This window comes from Strix uralensis, chromosome 2 (assembly GCF_047716275.1).
Source record: "Strix uralensis isolate ZFMK-TIS-50842 chromosome 2, bStrUra1, whole genome shotgun sequence".
In the NCBI taxonomy this organism is placed as follows: Eukaryota; Metazoa; Chordata; class Aves; order Strigiformes; family Strigidae; genus Strix; species Strix uralensis.
Window position 1 is genome coordinate 29,095,335 of NC_133973.1, and position 18,247 is coordinate 29,113,581.

An 18,247-nucleotide genomic window follows, 5' to 3' on the forward strand; every position below is an offset into this window, starting at 1 on the left:
TGTGTGTCTCGTGATAGTTTCCTTTAGTGATAGGAAATTCTTATTTAGTGAACACTTGGGGTTTCTAACTCTAAAATCTCTACTAACTCTTTATGGCTTACATCCAGTAATACAAAGGAAGGAAGTGACTAATGAGGTATAGTGCAGTTATAATTATGAAATAAATGTAATTCCATAGATTTGGGAATATGGACTGTAGAAAGTAAAAGACCTGTTCCCCCACCTTCACCCTAAAATTTTACCAATGGCATGCATCTGGCATACAGCTTTAATAGAAAGTAATTCCCATCACAGGTCTTTCTTATGGAGCTGATGCTGAAGTGAGGTAAAACTTTGGTGCTCAGCTTGGCTGGAACATTTTGGTCGTCACCGCTCTTAGAGACAGATGTGGACTTCTTGGATTCCAGTGTACTTTAAAAATGGCAAACTATTCTAGTTTATATATAGATCATAAAAATGTATTTGACAAAAAAACTAGTTCCAGCCATTCCTTTTTCGGTACACCAGTAAATAATCCTGTTCTTACCTACTATCTAGGTAATTACAGTCGCTCTAGTTTGTAGATATAAACCAGTTCACAGGGAGATTTTAATGAGAAGTTTTTACTAAAAGAACTAATTTTAAAAAAATTCATATTATCCCTTCATTATTCACTAATGGATTAAGTAAATTGTTGTATTTAAACCTGTAAATTGTATTAACATTTCAGAATATATATATGTAGCTGTCTCATCCTACATGGTGGGTTACAAGGCGAGGGAATCTTTTTAATTCCCTGAGAGCCTGTGTGTCAGTGGAAGAGCCAGTCTGCTTGGAAGAGTGGCAGGGAGGGCTGAGTCACCACAATGACTCAGAGCAACAATTGTTCTGGTGACTTTATTAACTGACCACTTTAGTGAGTGAATGGAGACAATTTGGCAACAACAACTGATAACCATCCAGGGAACGAATAAAGGCACTTTGTCAATTAGACTATTTTCCTAATATCCTGTCAACAATCAACTGATCCCAATTAGTGCAAAACTTACATACATGAATATGTGTAAGAAAGAGAGAGAGAGCAAAAAGAGGAAAGAGAAAAGAGAGGAGGAGGAGATAGGAAAAGGGGAATCACCACCCTTGGATCCCATGATGTCACAGAGTAGCCAGCTTGGCCCATAGGTGGTGGGTCGACAAAGACACGTGTGGACTGTTGCCTTTATATAGTCTTTCTTACGCATGTGCAATAGGTTGTTCCAGAGGGTTCTCATTTTCTCTGGCTTGTACTGGCACAGTTAGGCAAGTTCTGTCTCTGGGCAGCAACAGAAGGGAGGGGGAGAGAAACAGCCCACCGTCCCACCTCCACAGAGCTCACTCCACTTCTCCCCCACAGGGCATCCCTCTCAATTTGTTTGAGACATCCTCTTTATGAACAGTTTCTTATTTACGAAGAGTTTGTGACAGCAGCACTGCATTTGTAGTTGTGAAAACTTTCAGTAATAAGTTGCTATTTAAAGCTAAAACTTCAAGTCTTGTTGAGTGGCTATTTTCCTTTTGATGGCTAGCTTACTCCCGGAGTAGTTTATTACCACAGACAAATGTTAATTAAATATCATCCCCACAAACCATCTTATTTTGCCACTGGTTTGTTCTGAAAGAGATTTTATGTACATAATCTGCTTGCACTATTGTAGTTTGTTGTTGAAATAATTGTGATCAGAAGATCTTATGACTCAAAAGGATGAAAAGGACAGCTGTTAGAGCAAAGTAATGCCTTCTGTCAAGCACATGTAGCAGGGGACCACTTAAGATAAATTTATTGAATAAGAAGATATCCAGCAACAAGGAGTTCAATTGTTGTTTTATAGAACATAGTCAACTTTTATTTGCTGATATTCAAAACTGCACTATTCTTCTGTGCAGTTTTACAGCTTAATCTATTTTAAATTGAGTACTTGGGTGAAAATATTTAAAGAAACTGCAAAGCAATCTTAAATTTCAGAATAGTCTGTATGCTCCAAATTCCATTTATGATCAAACTGTAAAATTCCTAAAATACAAAATATTAAACTTACACTGCATAATTTCTGTAAACATTAATGGTTACATTCCTTTGTATAGTAAGGTGATTTTTATGGGTGATATATTAGAATACTAAAAGCTTGGAGGGTAGATGTTTAAAAATAGTTGTCATGCACATGATAAATCTTATTTTTCATAAAGCCATACTTCACCCTTATTAATCTACAAAAACCTGGCATGTAATTTCAGTCTTCTAAAATGTTTGTAGAGAATTTCTCCCTTAAGTCATTTAAGCAAATACTTAAAATTAAAATGGACAAAAAAAATGTATCTTAGAACATGTTATCAAAGGCACTTGTCAATTAATAAAATTGCAAATGGTTTGTTTACAGCATCACCATTCTCTGATGCTGATGTATTGATTAAGCAGTAGATGTGAAAAATGTTGAACTGTGGAGTTGTTTTAGAATAGTCTTATTTTTAATGTGCATGAGCAGTTATTGTATGCAGAAGGCTCTTAGCAGCTATTTCCCTTGCATAATACAGAAGTGCGAAGTACCGCACATGGGAACTGGATTAAAGGCTAAAGGCTGCAGACTTTCCTGCAAGTATGGAAGCTCAAACTGCAGGCAGTATTATCACGAATATAGTATTCTCTAACTACAGTTAGCAATAATAAACACAAAGGTCTTATTATGTCTACTGAACTTCAAGAAAGAGCAGAAGACATAATGATATTGAAGAGAAACACATTTTTATAAGAGGTGTTATGCCTTGGTCATGATCATAAGGTGTTTGTTTCTATTGTTTTAGCAACTTGAGCTGAAATTTGAAAATAAGGAAAACAAAGCAAAAACATTGATGTTCCTTTTGAAGATGTTGATACCAAATTGTCTTAACTTTCCAAAATGAAACAGTTGCCACTTTAGTATTCTGTGAGATTCAGACTTGTAATGGACAGATCACCATGGCTATGTACCAGCATCTTTTTGATACTATTGTCTAGGTATGGGTAGTGGCATGTGAATAGCATTGAGATGACTCAGAAAGGTAGGTACTAGTTTTAGCTGGGAGAATAGACGTCTGCTGGCTAAGGGAAATGTGTGGTTTCCATGTGCAAGTATATGCTACTCCTGTGGCTGGATCTGAGCCTGTTAACAGTAACTGCATTACCCTAAGTAGGACATTTCTGCGGTTGTCACTGTGCAAAAAAATATATATGAGGTAATGTAGTTCAAGACTTTTGATGTATCGATTTCTAGGTAGGGTTTGGTGAATACTTTTCAAACTTCTGGAAATTTTTAACTTTTGAGAGTGAGAAGATGGAAGAAGAGATGGTTTAACACAACACAACACTGTTATAGGGACCATCCTGTCAATGACCTGTTTGCCAGAGCCCTCTCATGGCTATATCTTTAGAGAACATTTCTGAAAACCTGTGTATACTGTACATTCATACATTTTTTATAAAAGCAGTAATTTTTCTTTAAAAAGAGAAGTTGGGGGGGCTTTAAATCAACTGCAAAAATTCTGTGAAGTTGGAAGTAAAATCTTTATTTTGTGAATCAACAATTACATGTAAAAATCATTCGGGGACTCAACAAGAAGATTAATAGAATAAACCACCAGGTACATGGATGACTTAAGGACAGAATTAATACTAATGCAAACCAATTATACAGATACTAAATAGATGGAAAGATGTGAACGATCACTGATAGAATTTTTGTAAGTTTTTCCTTTCCTATTTTATAACTAAATGATGGCATCTACCTATACATGAACGAATATTTATATTTATATGAATTTTACAAGAGTTTGTGGAAGATTTTGTGGGGGGATAAAATGGGTTATTGAGATTAACTCCTTGTTGCCAATGCTGTGTGACTGCTTGCCTAATTCATAGGGGTTTGTTCCTAAATCAGAAAATTGGAGCTCTGTAAGCTAGAAACAGTAATACACCAGCAACTTACATTTTAAATGGTTGCTCATTCCTGAAAAAATATCATTAATCATTAAGTGTTAATGAGTCTGGAAAGTTGAAGTAGGTGATTGTCTCAATATATAGAGAAATTGTAAGTAACAACAACCTCCAACAGAGCAGTTGAATTAACAATCCTATTGTTACAGAGTATTAATACTTTTAATAACCTCTTCCAGTTACTCTGAAATTTAAAGCTATGACAATGGAATATATTAATACAGATAAATTCTGGAAAGCTGTGGGTTAAAACACTCACTGGGAGGAAAAAGGCTCAGGGCATAGTCTATCTTTGTCTATGCTTCCAGGCAAATATAGCCTAAAAGTCAGTGTCCAGTCTGCAAAACTGTACTGCTGCAAATGAATAGTTGTATTATAAATGTATTTCTTCTACCCATATTTGTCATGAACTTTTGTCCTGTTTTCAGCTTGGATAGAGTTAATTTTCCTGAGCTGGGAGAGAGCATAGCTGGAGCGCCTGACCCGGATTTCAGCCAGGATAGAGTTCACTTTCTCTGAAGTGGGAGGGGGCATGGCTGGAGTTCTGGGCCCGGATTGGCCATTGGCATATTCCATATCATGTGATGTCATGCTCAGTATATAAAGGAGGCAGGTTCTCTCTCACTTCCCTTTGCATGGCGGGATCTTCATTCTGTCGGGATTGCTGCCCAGGGCGGGCTGCGTGTCAGTCAGTGGGTGGTGAGCAACCACATGGTGCATTACCCATTTGTACTTTCCGTTATTGTTTTGTTACATTACAATCACTAAACTGTTTTTTATTTCAGCCTATTAGTTTTTTTGGTTTTGTCCTTCCCCTATTTTTCTTAGGGAGGGGAAAGGGTGCATGACCAGCTAGATGGTGTTTGGCTGCCGGCCAAATTCAAACCACGACAACCTTATTGGGAGTGTATTCCAGAGATGGTACCTCATTAGCACTGTATTAATTTGAGCCATTCTGGGAACTAGTTCATTACAAGCTGCTCGTCTGTCTCCTCCAGCCCCTGTTGTGAGGCAGTTCCATGTCTCACCCTGCACTGAAGAAGAGCATTTCTGATCCAGCAGTCTCACCTACGCTGCACTGTGGGTTGTGTGTTGTGCTTATAACATCCAGGATTTGTATAGAAAGAGGCTGAACAGAGTCAAGTGTGGAAATCTGAAATAAAATTCTATTCTTCTTAGAGGCATATGTGGCTTCTGGTGCTCAAGAGGAATAATGTCATGCAGGGAACAGATCTTACTAGAGGCAGACCAGGTCTGTAGACAGATGAAAGACTTCTGGTGAGGACAGTTAGAATGTGAGTGAGCATCAGGTCATGCAGATTATCATGGTAATAACCAGTTTTGGTGCTACATATTTAACTCCCAGGTAGATTTTTTTTTTAATTTTATGAAGAGCGAACCTCTGTTGTCGAGACAGGCTAACGGGGAAGGTCATAGCTGGTGTAAAATGAGTTATCGGTGATATCTGGCATGGCTACTAGACTATGTCAATTTGACACTAGAGGCTTAAGTCTCAGTGCTAAGGCAGAGATCTGCGATAAATAACGGGTTCAGGGAATTATGATAATTTGTTAGACACAACTGTTGTGCCTAGAGGCAATAGCATGCTATAAAAAATGGGTTTCAGAAGTGACACTGGAGGCAACTGATAATATAAACTCAGAGCTAATCCTCTCTTTCCAACAAAAAAAAGTAATTAAAATTTGTGTCTTCAAAAATTTGCTTCATCAGTGTTCAGTCTGGTAAAGTGCAGTGTTGCATATTATGTGAGGTATGTTAACACATGAGAGATCTGATACTTCCCTGCTGCACAGTCATTGGTCTCCACAACAAATGATTATCAAATGTCTATATATTTCAGCACCGCAAAGGTACAAAAACAGTTGTCAGCAGGAGAACGGATCTAAGCCAAAAATGTTGGGGATCTCATTGCTAAAATTTTATTCACCATTTACATATTGAAGACAGTTATCAAGAGAGAAAGGTAAATGAACGACAGTAAATCACCCTTTTCTTCTCCTTTGCTGATTTCTGCAATTTCGAGGTCAACGATTTGGGATGATCAAAGCACAGAATGAAATTCAGAACCAAACTCAAGAAAAAAAAACATTTACTCTACATGCAGTAGTAGTAGTAAGATAACTAACCAGCAAGTATTAGGTACTGCCACAGTGTGGGACTGCAGAATGCAACTTCTGTTCATGGGTGAAGGTGGGGAAGGCTGAAGTGCTTAATACTGTTCTGCTCTGGTCTTCACTAACAGGGTTACTACTGGTGGCTAATACAACAAATACTGACAACAAGCCTGTATCATCCTTAACTAAGGAAAAAGGATTTCGAAAATCCTTAGACAAGTTAGAGGTTTTCAAGTTAGCTGAGCCTGTTGAATATCATCCTCAGACATTTAAAAAACTTGTGAAATCTCAAAGGTGTTAGCAGCTGTGTTTGAGGATTTGCAAAGGACAAGTAAAATACCAAATGACTGAAGAGGGAAAATATTTTGTCTTTTTTTACACAGAGAAGAAAAGGAAGAACAAGGGTGTTATAAGTCCTTCTCTCAAATATCCAATAAAGTGCCAGAAGAAGCAATCAGAAAATTGAGCTGTAGTCCTAGAACATATTGAGAATAACAGAAAACAGAATTTGTTGAAGGCCGTGTTTCGAGCCATGTGAAAACTTTGAAAACAAAAAAACCCCTATTATATGCTGTATATGTAGGGTTCAGCATGACTTTCCTGACCATATTCTATTTAAAACTCCTGCAAAATGAGGAAAAAAATACATAGAAAATTCATCTGGAGTACTCACTGTCTGAAAGAGTATATCAACTGAAGCTCTTGATGATCTTTCTTTGGTTTTGTTTTGTGTTATATTAATTAGTAATCTGGATGATGATGTAGATTCACTTACTACAGTTTCAGATGTTGCTAAGTGGGGAACAGCAGTGTGTTGTATTTTCAATTTCTCTGTCACAAGAAGACTCTTGATCTTAAGCTGCACCAGGCTGAGATGCTGTCACTGGTGTTACATCTAAACCCCAGAAATGTATCATTAGTAAAAAGTACAAAATCATGGTAACTTCAAATCAAAACTTTTTTTCTTGCTGGAGATAAAGGGATAGAATAAATTGCTGTTGGAGAAGACATCTGACATAACCTACTTGAAAAATAGCTCTATAAGCTTCTTTGAAATAAGAGGAGCTTGTCACCTGATTGCTGTATAACTTTCAAAACAAATCAAGCATGCTTCTGCCAGAGCAAGGCTATCTAGTCATTGAATGGTAGTTATTGTGTAGACAGTGTATCTGAATGCCCTACTGGCATGGAGAAATGAGAACACAAGGTATTTTACTAATGCCTTTCCTCTGAAAGTAAAAGAAATGGAAGGAGGCTTTGGCCGTTCTTGGTTCAGTAACAAGCCCATCTGCAATAAAAGCTTTATTGCTTCATGAACTGTGGTAATGTAGCAAGTGGCAGTTGTGGTGCTGAGCTACAGCTTTGTCCTGCATTCAGGGTGAGTGCAAAGCAATGGTCTTGCACTGTATAGGAACATCTGAGGAAGGAAAGGTCCTGTCACAAGCCAGTACCATAATACTGAATCTGGTACAGTGAGCTCATTTATCCTTGCATTGATCAGGGCTAAGATTAATTGCATACTTTAAGCTAACCTTCCTGTCTGTCAAATCCCAGTCAGCCAGAGTCTGTGTTTTGAGTACTGCTTTCAGCACAAATAATACCTCAGAACCTCATTTGAACAATCCTGGCATAAGGCAGTGCCTAACATAAATAGGGATGTCAGACCGTGTACCTTTCCTCAAACTGTTTCTTTGTTATTCCAATAGGCAAACAACAGGAAGGCTTGCTCTAAATCATTATAGTGCATGTCTTCTCTTCGTCTATACTCTTACATTAGCACATCCTATGTCACAACAGATCTCGCATCTTTCGTTGAGCATGACAAGATACAGTAACCACTCCTTGAAAAATGGCAGTAACCATTTCCTTGAAATATGGGCAGTGCTGATATAATGAGGTACCTTGTTACTATGTCAGTGCAAGAACATTAGTGCAAGAACGTTAATAATTGTTTTAAATGGCAATATGTCTCTATACTTTGTGGCTCTACAAATGTATCAAATAGGTGTTTCTGATGGATGTCAGAAAAAAACAATTATCAAGAATGTTTATATCAAATAAATTATACTTTTTCCTGTGTCATTCTGATTTTCAGAGGAAACTAAAGAAATATTGGACCTGATGGTCATATTTATAATAATTTCAGCAGAGAAACTGGTTTGATTGCAGTTTATGAGTTGGTATAACTGGTAGTCTTCATTTCTCATTCTGAAATGGGTGAAGGGCACATGTGATCATGCTTATATAAAGGTGCTTTATGTAAGCATAGCTTATTAAAAATAGTGTGTGTTTAAAATATATGATCAATCACTTATATTAAATAGTATGCGTTCAAAATATTTGAAAATGGAGCACTACCACTTTTCTCTGAGTTACAAATTGAATATTCTTTCATTGGCGTTAGCTCCCATCCTATTTTTCTCTTCTCTTCCTGTTCATTTTTAAGAAGTTAACTGTGAAATGTTAAAGGTAGTTAAGCCTACAGAGCACTCTGTGGGATCAGAAAAAGAGGTGCTAGTGGATTAGGATATGATATTTGGAATCAGGGCTGTTCTTCAAGTGCCAGAAGCAAAATTTAGTATTTATGAATCCTTTTGGGTCAGCATTCATGCTGGTGAGCACTAATGGAGCTCCTTTCCTTTTTGAGTACTCAAAAATAACTAAGTATAAATAAGTATGTTTTCTATAATAATGTAAGAAGCCATCTGCATAAATCTGCAGATGGCCTGAAATGCTAGCTTTATGATTCTGCTCCACCATTGGTTGTAAAATGTTTGCTCAGTAGGCAGTCACTAATGATAATTTAATAACTATTTTTATCATACTGCTGATCAAAGCACCCAAAAGGATGAAATTATTTTAATAAAATCTACTGGGAACAAAGTTTTGTTCTGCCTTCCTGGGTCAGGTCACTTTGGTTTATGGAGTACGTTTTTCTTAATTAGATGCTTTCTGTGTTATTATTCACAAAGTTACTTTGTGTGAAATTGCCCAAATATTTAGGAGTGGAATTAGAAATGTTGTGTTGTCAAATGCACATGGAATGCGTTATGAAGCTTAGTCTAGCAGGAGTGGCTACAGAAGTGACGTGATCTGGACTCTGGGGGGTTTCAGAGTCTCTGCTCTAGCAGCACTCCTGGGTGATCATCTACAGCCTCTAGCTGCCTTAAGCCTGAGTCATGGGATGACAGGATTGTTGGGAGGTTCTCTTGTTTAATTACAGGTGCAGTTTTCTTGAACTATTCATTTCAAGTAGGATATGTGGTGACTTTCTGTATTGTGTTTCTATTCATTTTGACCTATCAAATATAATTCTACTCTTGAATACTCTAGACATATTTTTCAATAAGACAAACAAGTAATGACATGAAAATACAAAATCAGAATATAAATAGCTATAATTCTGCAAATGAAATGTTACATGATGAGGGAAACATTAATCTTGGCTTTATAAATTTGAAATCTGGTCAGTTCATTAAAAATTAAGTAGTGCTTGAATAAACATAATACATAATTATAGGCCTTTGGAATTCCAAGGAGCTTTTGTATTTCCATATTGAGATTCAGTTTTGAAGTTTGCTCAAAGTTCAACTTACTACATGAAGTTCCACCTAACACATGAAAATTTTTGCTTGTCATCATTTATGAGAATACTGATGATAATACCAAATCAGTGTAATGTGGACCCAACCAGTATTAATTACCATTTTCTAACTGATGGTGATCAAAAGAGCCAAAGGTACTGATAATACTATTTTATTCTTAACAATGACTTTTTATTTTGAAAATACTAGATGATTTGGAGGGATAAATTTTTGGAAACAAAGATTCAATAATTTCTGTAGTCAGCAGATCCCTCTGCTTTTTGGTTCAATAAAAGGGCCTAAAATTTGTAGATGTAAAGATTGGAAAACTTTGCAGTCTGCAGCAGTAACTAGTCTTAATCTTTTGTATTCCATGCTGGCTTTTGCAGCAGAGCTAGCAATGGTCATTGTGGGTTGCTAGTGTTAAACGTGTCACTTCCTAGGTTGTACTTCTACAATTTGGGTTTGTTTTATCCTTTTTACATTCCTGGCTTCCAATCACCAAAATTTGAAGTGTTATCTAAATAAGAAATTAGGAAAAATACTTCAATTGTCTGTATCTGCCAGTCAGCCTTTGAGTGTCTATCTGGATTGCACAGTCCATGCTGATTTTAACATCTTCATGCAAGTACTTTCCTGTTTACCAATGAACCACAAATCTCTTCTGGTCTATTTGTATTCAGTAGACTACTAAATAGCTATTGTGAAATGGAAAGATAGTAAATTATAATAAATTCTAAGCAAATGTGTCAGAGTGTTGAAGCTAAGTAAAGAGCAGACAGTAGAAATAGTGTAACTGTTTTGAAATAAGATTTTTTGCATGCTTGTTTCACATAGCAGGTGCTTGGGCAGGTTTGTTATCCAGACTATTCCAGTGAAAGATAAGGCATAATAGTGTTCTATCCTCTTCCCTCCCCCCTGTTTATGTAGCCTTTTGAAAGGGCTGAAATCACAATGAGGGGAGTCAAGACCATGTGAAAAGCCTGGCCTCCCTGTGTGTTTTCTAACAGCAGGTAAGGAGCATCCTGAAGGAACATGGGGAGAATCTGAGAAAGTATCTTAAAAAGATGTTCTTTTCTCATCCCTTCCTCCGTTTCTTGGTCAGAATGTGATTCCATGGCTGTACCTACACTAACGAAAAAAAGTCACTTTTCTTTGAGCATGTTGTCTCTGCTGGGAGTTTTATTATAAATTTTATAGCCCATATGTGAATCTTGTTTTTGATATTGAAGACCAAGTTTCTGCTAGGCAGCAGATTAATAGTTTTGCCTACTTCTTTAGCTGTATGTACTGTTTCCTGCTAGCACTAAACACACTTCTCCCTGTATCAGAGCAGAAAAGGTTGAAAATATAACTTGAGTTTTAACTTTTTACCTAACTATTCTCTGAAGGGAAAGTAGTAATGCTGGTCACTGAAACAGAACTGGCTACATCCCTAGTAGAGAAGTTTACTCAGACTGAGGAAATGTATAGTAGTAAGGATTGTTAATCAAATGTCCAGTAAACACACAGGAAGTACGTTCCTAATACTGACAAAATGTTTTCTGTTATACAGATTTGTAAATGGATTACAGTCCATTAAGGCTTAATGCTTCTTTTTCTTAAGGCTTGTTTGTCTGATACCAGGTACTGGTATCTAGTACTTATCAAGAGTCACTTAAGTCTAAAGAACTTCTAGTACTTCAGGGGCCAACCTGATTTTTTTTTGTAGCTTCACATGTAGGAAGAGTGTAGAATATATTCTGCCTTCTGATGCAAGTGTTAGTGAGAAGTCCAGTATGAAAAATTATAAAGGAAATAAGATAACCAAAGCCAAGAAAAGCTAGAGAATAAAGGAGGGAGGGATGGGAGAAGCAGAGGTTTTTAAAATGTAGGAGGGGGAAAAGATGATAGACAACTGGACTGAGCAAGGGCAGTGAAAAGAAACAATGCTAGTAGTATGGGCTCTAGTAAAGATTTCATAATATTTTTTTTTAAATAAAAATGTCAAAGATCACTGGTAGAAGGTTTTCTGTGGCTGAAAATATCCTGCAGTTGTGATCAAGATATCACTGGATCAAGAAATTTTCTATAGCAGGGGTTAAGAATAAGAGAGGATGAGTATGGTGGTCTCATTTTGTGCTTATGTACGTGTGATGCACAAACATATTACATCTGTGAACTAAAGATACTTTTGAATTCCAAAGTTATGTATTTTTTTATCTAATCCTACTGGGAAAAAAACCCTACAACTCTTTATGCTAAAATTTGTTTCCAAATGAAAGAAAAAGTATTATTTGTGTTTATGAAATCACTTTAAAAAAAGTTAAGGGATTGTAAATAACTTTTTGTCATGGTCACTTGATAAATCCTAAAAAATATGTTAATCAGTTTCCTTTGTCTCTAGATAAACTGCTTTATGTCTACAATGTAACTTATTTTTTGCACTTCGTAAGTCATCTAATTGTATTCTTCAGGCTAAATTTTTGATCTTACACTCCAATGACTGTGTAAAAGAAGAGAGTGGACAGGAAAGAGCAATTTCAGTTAAGGGGACAGCCAAAACAATATGTAGCTAAATATCTAAGCCACATTATTGGGGTGGGGGGATTAATTATATGTGTATATGTTAATTCATATACACATGTACATATATATGTGTAAGTATGTATGTATGTATAAAAATTAAGAATACAGAAATGAGAGAGGACAAGGGAATGCCTGCTAGCTGTTCACTTACAATAATTCCAGACGATCAGATTCTTTGTCACTGTAAAGGACATAAAGGAAATTTATTGCTCCTAATGGAAACAAAATCCAGGAACCTCATGAGTCTTAATTCTTAGAACATCTCAGTTGTGAATTAATAGCAAAATAAGCACAACCTTTAGAAAAAGGGGTTTGCAGAAACCTAACCCTGCTACACATGTTTTCTTCTACATAGGGTTGAAATCTTCTTTCATATTTCTTATAAGTAGATTATGGGAAATCTGTATTTTAGTTGATGTATTGTAGACATGTAGATGTGTCCCTAAAAACATGGTTTAGTGGTGGAGTTGGCAGTGTTAGGTTAACAGTTGGACTCAATGATCTTAAGGGTTTTTCCCAACCTAAATGATTCTGTGATTCTAAATAGAAACTACATAGGTGGTGGTTTTCCATACACGAAGCTGCAGAACATGTATTGCATGATGGGAAAGTCTCCACATTCCTCCCTTGGTAATGTTCCCACGAGTACATTACAAAACTCTATCCATTGGGGTAGCTGTGAGTCATATATGGTGTTATGCACATGATAGATCAAACTGACCAGTATTACTTGTCTGCAACACTGGGAGAAAAGTAATTTATTTTGGACTTTTGGATAAATTTATTCTATGCATTAGGGTTTGACAATTTGGAATTACATATATGGTATTTAGTAATAATGTCTGCAGAATGTTTTTTAAGTTGTACTTTCTCCAGCTTCTTATTCTGGAATTGCTTGTTTCTTAGGGCTCTGCTATCAATTCATCAGTCTTCTGAGATTTTTACTTGGCAAAAAGGTTAGTGGTCTGGAGACTACACAGAGAAATGAATTATCACCTGAAAAAAATTCAGTAGGATGGCAGTTCCAGACCTTCAGGGTTTTTCAGAAAGCAGTTCCCACACTACTCCTCAGAAGCATAGTCTTCCCTTTTTTCTGGATACAGTAGGGTCATGCACTCCATTTCTTAAAATCACTTGTACTGCAGGAAGATATTGCCTTGACTTTGATTGTTTTAATTAAACTGAAGCTACTACAGATGCAAAAAAAGTAAAAAAAAAATAACTTAAGTTGATACTAACCACATAGCACATTAATAAATAATTTTGAAGGCAGAGGTTGCATCTTGCTTTCTCCCTCAGCCAAAAACTATGAAAGTTTGTTATTTTTTTTAATTTCCTTTGATTTTGTAGTATTTGCATACAGAAGTCTGTTTTGTCACTGTTCTCTGTTGTTGGATCTATTCTTGAAGACACTGCACCTTGGTCCTTCAGTGGAAAGATTGACCTCTTTAATTAATGGAGATTACACAGAAATTAAAGTACAGTGTTGATTAGCTGAATGTCACAGGGGTTACTGAATAATTTCAGATGGTCGAGGGAGTTTTCCATACGCTTAATAGACGTCATGACCCTGTATTAGTTGAAACAGAAGTTTGAACAAGGGAGCAAAGGGCACAGCTTTCCAATCTCACTTACATGAACCACTGTGAAACAGAGGCATGTCACTGAAATGGATAGGCATTGTCTTAAAGAAATAGTTAATGCTTCGACTGTTAAATAAAAAGATTATCTAGTGTGTCTTTGGACATTCCTCTAATTTATTCTGGGGATCTACTACTCTACCAGTATGATTAGAGTATGGCATGATTAGATGTATGGATCTAATGAGAATAGGGATGACTTGAAAATAAACCAAATCTTATTTTTTAATTAAATTTAAGTTTAATGTTGTTATAGAAGCAAAGAATTGCCTATGCAAATTAATGCCATTGAGCTGATTCCTTATGAATTGGCCATTGCCAAATAATTAATCATTGACTGGTTGTGTAGTTTCATCTTTTCAGTTAATGAAGGACTGATCGCTTTCAGAAGGAAAAACCTGGAAATACTAATCTCTTGTAAAACCCTGCAGTGCTCTGAAGTCTGTGTTAGGCTAAAAAAAGTCAAGAGAACTGTTACTTCTTAGAGAAAATATTAAAGAACTTTTTCCTTTTTTCATCTGTTACAAATGTTGTATTTTGTCTTCAAATACACTTTGTACTTGATTTAGAGATTTGTGTTTTACAGGAGTAAAATTCAAATTAAGATGAGATTTTAGAGTGTATTTCAGTTCTGAAGTACATATGTTGTTTTCATGATGTTCATAGGTTATACACATATTAAAGGAAAAACTTCAAGCAAAACTCAGTCATGTCTCTTAAGTGGCGGATAACCATCAGGCCACCTTCTGAAGGTTATTTTGACTTTGAGAGCAAGAGGGCCCTTATGGAGTACCAGGCATCAGTTAAGATCCTTGGAGGAAACCAGGATGTTGCCTAAGGAGTGTTTCAAGGTCAATGATCTCTAATCACCTCAACCTGGTGCCATCAGCCCACTGACACTGGAGGTGGGTCTGTCTACAGCCCCATCATAGCTGTGCCTGTTGCTGTGGACCTTCTTGTCCTGACCTGTGGACTCTCTTTCCAACTTGATATTGAACCTGCCTTGTTGCTATTGACCTGTCTGGCAGTCATCAGACTGTCTGAACCCTGGTCTGATCCTGACTTCCCTGTTTGATATCATCATAGACTCTTAAGGTGATCTGCACTTGAGGCTGGGCCCCCTCCAACCAACCTGCCCTGCTCCCTTCCTGTCATGTGGGGTGGGCCTTAGGTGGCAAGGCCCATGCTCTGGAAGCCCAGGAATCCCCCTTGGCTCCCAGCTTCCCTACTGTTTAGAGAGCAGATGGCCCCTTACTATGTCATTAAAATAACTATACCTGTATTTACTGTGTATCAGTAATATCACAAAAAGCTGTGATTGACTAGATAATGACATGAGAAACACCAGATTTAGATACAGATATAGAAAAACTGGAAAAGCTGCTTAGGACAGGTTGTTTATTTGTTAGGAGACATGGTGGCACAGGAAGACAAAAAGGAAAGTATAGAAAGGGGAAAAAAACAGAGGAGGAGGTATGAAGTCAGCTGAAGAACAGAGGGGGGTGACACGATGGTGGGAGTGCAGATTTTTGCAGAGGCTGACCTACAGATCCAAGCCCACCTGGAGGAACCCCTTCTTGGTCAACTTACTGGACTATCAAGCAGGTCTGCTTTCAAAAGACTTGGTGTAGGAGGCTAGAGCAAAGAGGGGTAGGCCTCCACCCTCATATGAGAGAGGTTTGTCATTCAGTAGTGGTTGTGTGTGGTTCATAGATTTTAAGATCAATAATTAGTAGCTTTGTAATTATCTGTAACAGTGTGCACAATGATGTAACTGCAAATTAAAAGTAGTGGTGTGTTTCCTAGTTAATGAGGTTATTGGTTATTTGATTTATAAGTTTTGTAGTAATTTGTTGCTTAAGTAATAAACATTATGCTCCTCTGAACTGGTCTTCTCTAGCCTGCAGTCTAAAGAGGAAGAATTGTACCTCAAGGTGACATTCTTAGACCTCTGTTGGAGAGAAGTTTCTCTCTGTTATTGGTGGCTACATATTCCAGTATAACATACAGGAGCGTCGTGATGTATCAGACTTCTTTCTTCTCAACTTCCATTTGTAATGGCATGTTCCAGGAGGAAAGAAAAAGTGGAGTTTCTTTCTTTACTTCGTATCACGCTCTTTTTCATGTTGGTTTCAAAGGAAGAGTTCAAATGTGACTCTGAACATTGTATCCTCCTTGTACTGGGAAGAAAAATTTTGTACTAAAACTGTTTGTTAGCTTTAGAGATACATTTTGACCTTTAGGAACTTGTATACTTCTTGATTTTTTTTATTATTAGTTCTTTGTCTCGGCTGCCCAGAGCTTTTTACGCTAAGTTTTCTAGATCCTCTAAACATTGTAGTTTGCTCTGTGCTTACATGTCTCCCATAGATTTAAATGTATCAAGCAATTTGTATAGTGTTTCTTTTTTGGCTTTAAGGAAAAGACAAGATGGAGCTGAACTTGATATTCAGATTTTCAACTTCATACATGTATTTCCAACATGACAGAATAAGGGCACTTGTGCTGCATATGTTTGGGTTTGATTTTAGTGATGTGTTAATTGTTGCGAATGTCAAAATATCCATCAGAAATAAATTTTTGTCTTAAATTTATGTGCATTCAGGGGGGACTGAGATAATGAAAAATTAGTTTGAATGAAATTTATTGATTTCAATTGTGGATTTTTCAAATAATTTTTCAGTGTGCATTTTATATATTTGAATTTCTTTACAGTTAACGCTTGTGGAAAGTGACAGTCTGATCAGTGTCATTCAGATAGTCTTGCCACAATTGACTCTGGATCTTACAGATTCTTTGTGAAGTTTGATATTTTTGTTTGTTTTTTTAATGAGTATCACTGCCCATGTTTGTTGAATAGTCAAAGGTAAAAAGAAATGTGTTTAGTGTCTAAGAAATTAGGTTGCTGAGGTGTTGAAAATCTTTCTTAATTGATTTAAACATACAAAACCTATAGATATTGAGTGGTGATGGTGGAGCATTTTTCATCATTGTAAGAACATCATCAAAAAGAGAAATTAATTGTAATTTTGTTTTACTTTTATTCTTTGCATGATCTAATTTTATAACTCATTAATTCTTCTCATAGTTTGTCCACACTAATAGTGTTAAATTGTTGAAGATTTTGATTAAGCCTGTTTTTAATTCTTAACCATATATCAAGAACAAGACATATTAGAAAGAGGAATAGTAAAATGTTTGGAAATACACAGTCTATACATAATCTTCCCCAGTTGTTTAATGATAATTCAATATTGTTTTCTCTGGTGCTGTTCACACAATATATAAAAAATGAAGAACATTAATGTGAAGTTTTCAAGCCTAGCAAAACTGATGTTTTATGCGAATTCTAATAGCCTTCGGAATGTAGAGGACATTGAAAATAATTTCTGAATTCATAGTCTATACCCTCCAGGTATAGCTGTTTAATGCTGCTTGTATACATAATTCGTTTATGCAAATATGTAAAGGTTTGTATTATATCTTTCAGAATATATTTTCAGCTCTGACATTTTTCTTCTTTGCTTAGTTGCATTTTGAGTGTTGACTTTTATAGGTGTGGATAAAATTGAAAAACAAGGCAAAAATTAGGAAATGTTTGGTTGCTTAGTATTGTTCTTAGAAACGTTGAACTAGATGTGTGTCTTATTTTAGGAAATAGAGCAGTTTAAATAGGTTTATGCTCAATAAAACATTTAAAGATAGTAATTAACACTTTGACAAATGTGTGAGTTGCAAACATGTTTTGTGCTAGTTTAACACAGAATTGTTAGTAGACTAGTGAAGATGAGGTAGCCTATTTTATTTATTCTAAAGAATTCTCCACTTTCAGCAAAAAGGCAAAGTAAATAAAACAGGAAAGTTGTTTTGTTTTCCTGTGAACTTTAAAGTACTTGTGCATTAAACCATTCTTCTCTCCATAGTTTCTTACTTTACTTACAGTCTTTGGGTAACAAATTCTTTGTTAAGAAAATGAAGACTGTTCTTCCAAGATCTGGATGACAAATTATATAAAAATTGCTACAGCAATCTCTGTATTTTACTCTATTTCAGCTTTCTGACAATGTCAATTGTCCCAAATTAGAGCATAAAATAAAAAATAGCATTGACAGTATGTTTTTCATAAGGAACTCATCAGTCAGTTGGGGGTTTTTTGTGCCTTTTATACTGACAGTATGATGTACACAGCCTCACTAAAATTCAAACCCAAGTGCAGCTGAGAAATATGTATGACCAGTTCAGAGAAGAGACTAACCAAGAATTAAAACATTGAGCACCTCCCCGTATGCAACCTTCAGCTGCAGGAAGGCCCAAACAGACACAAATGAATGCTACTTC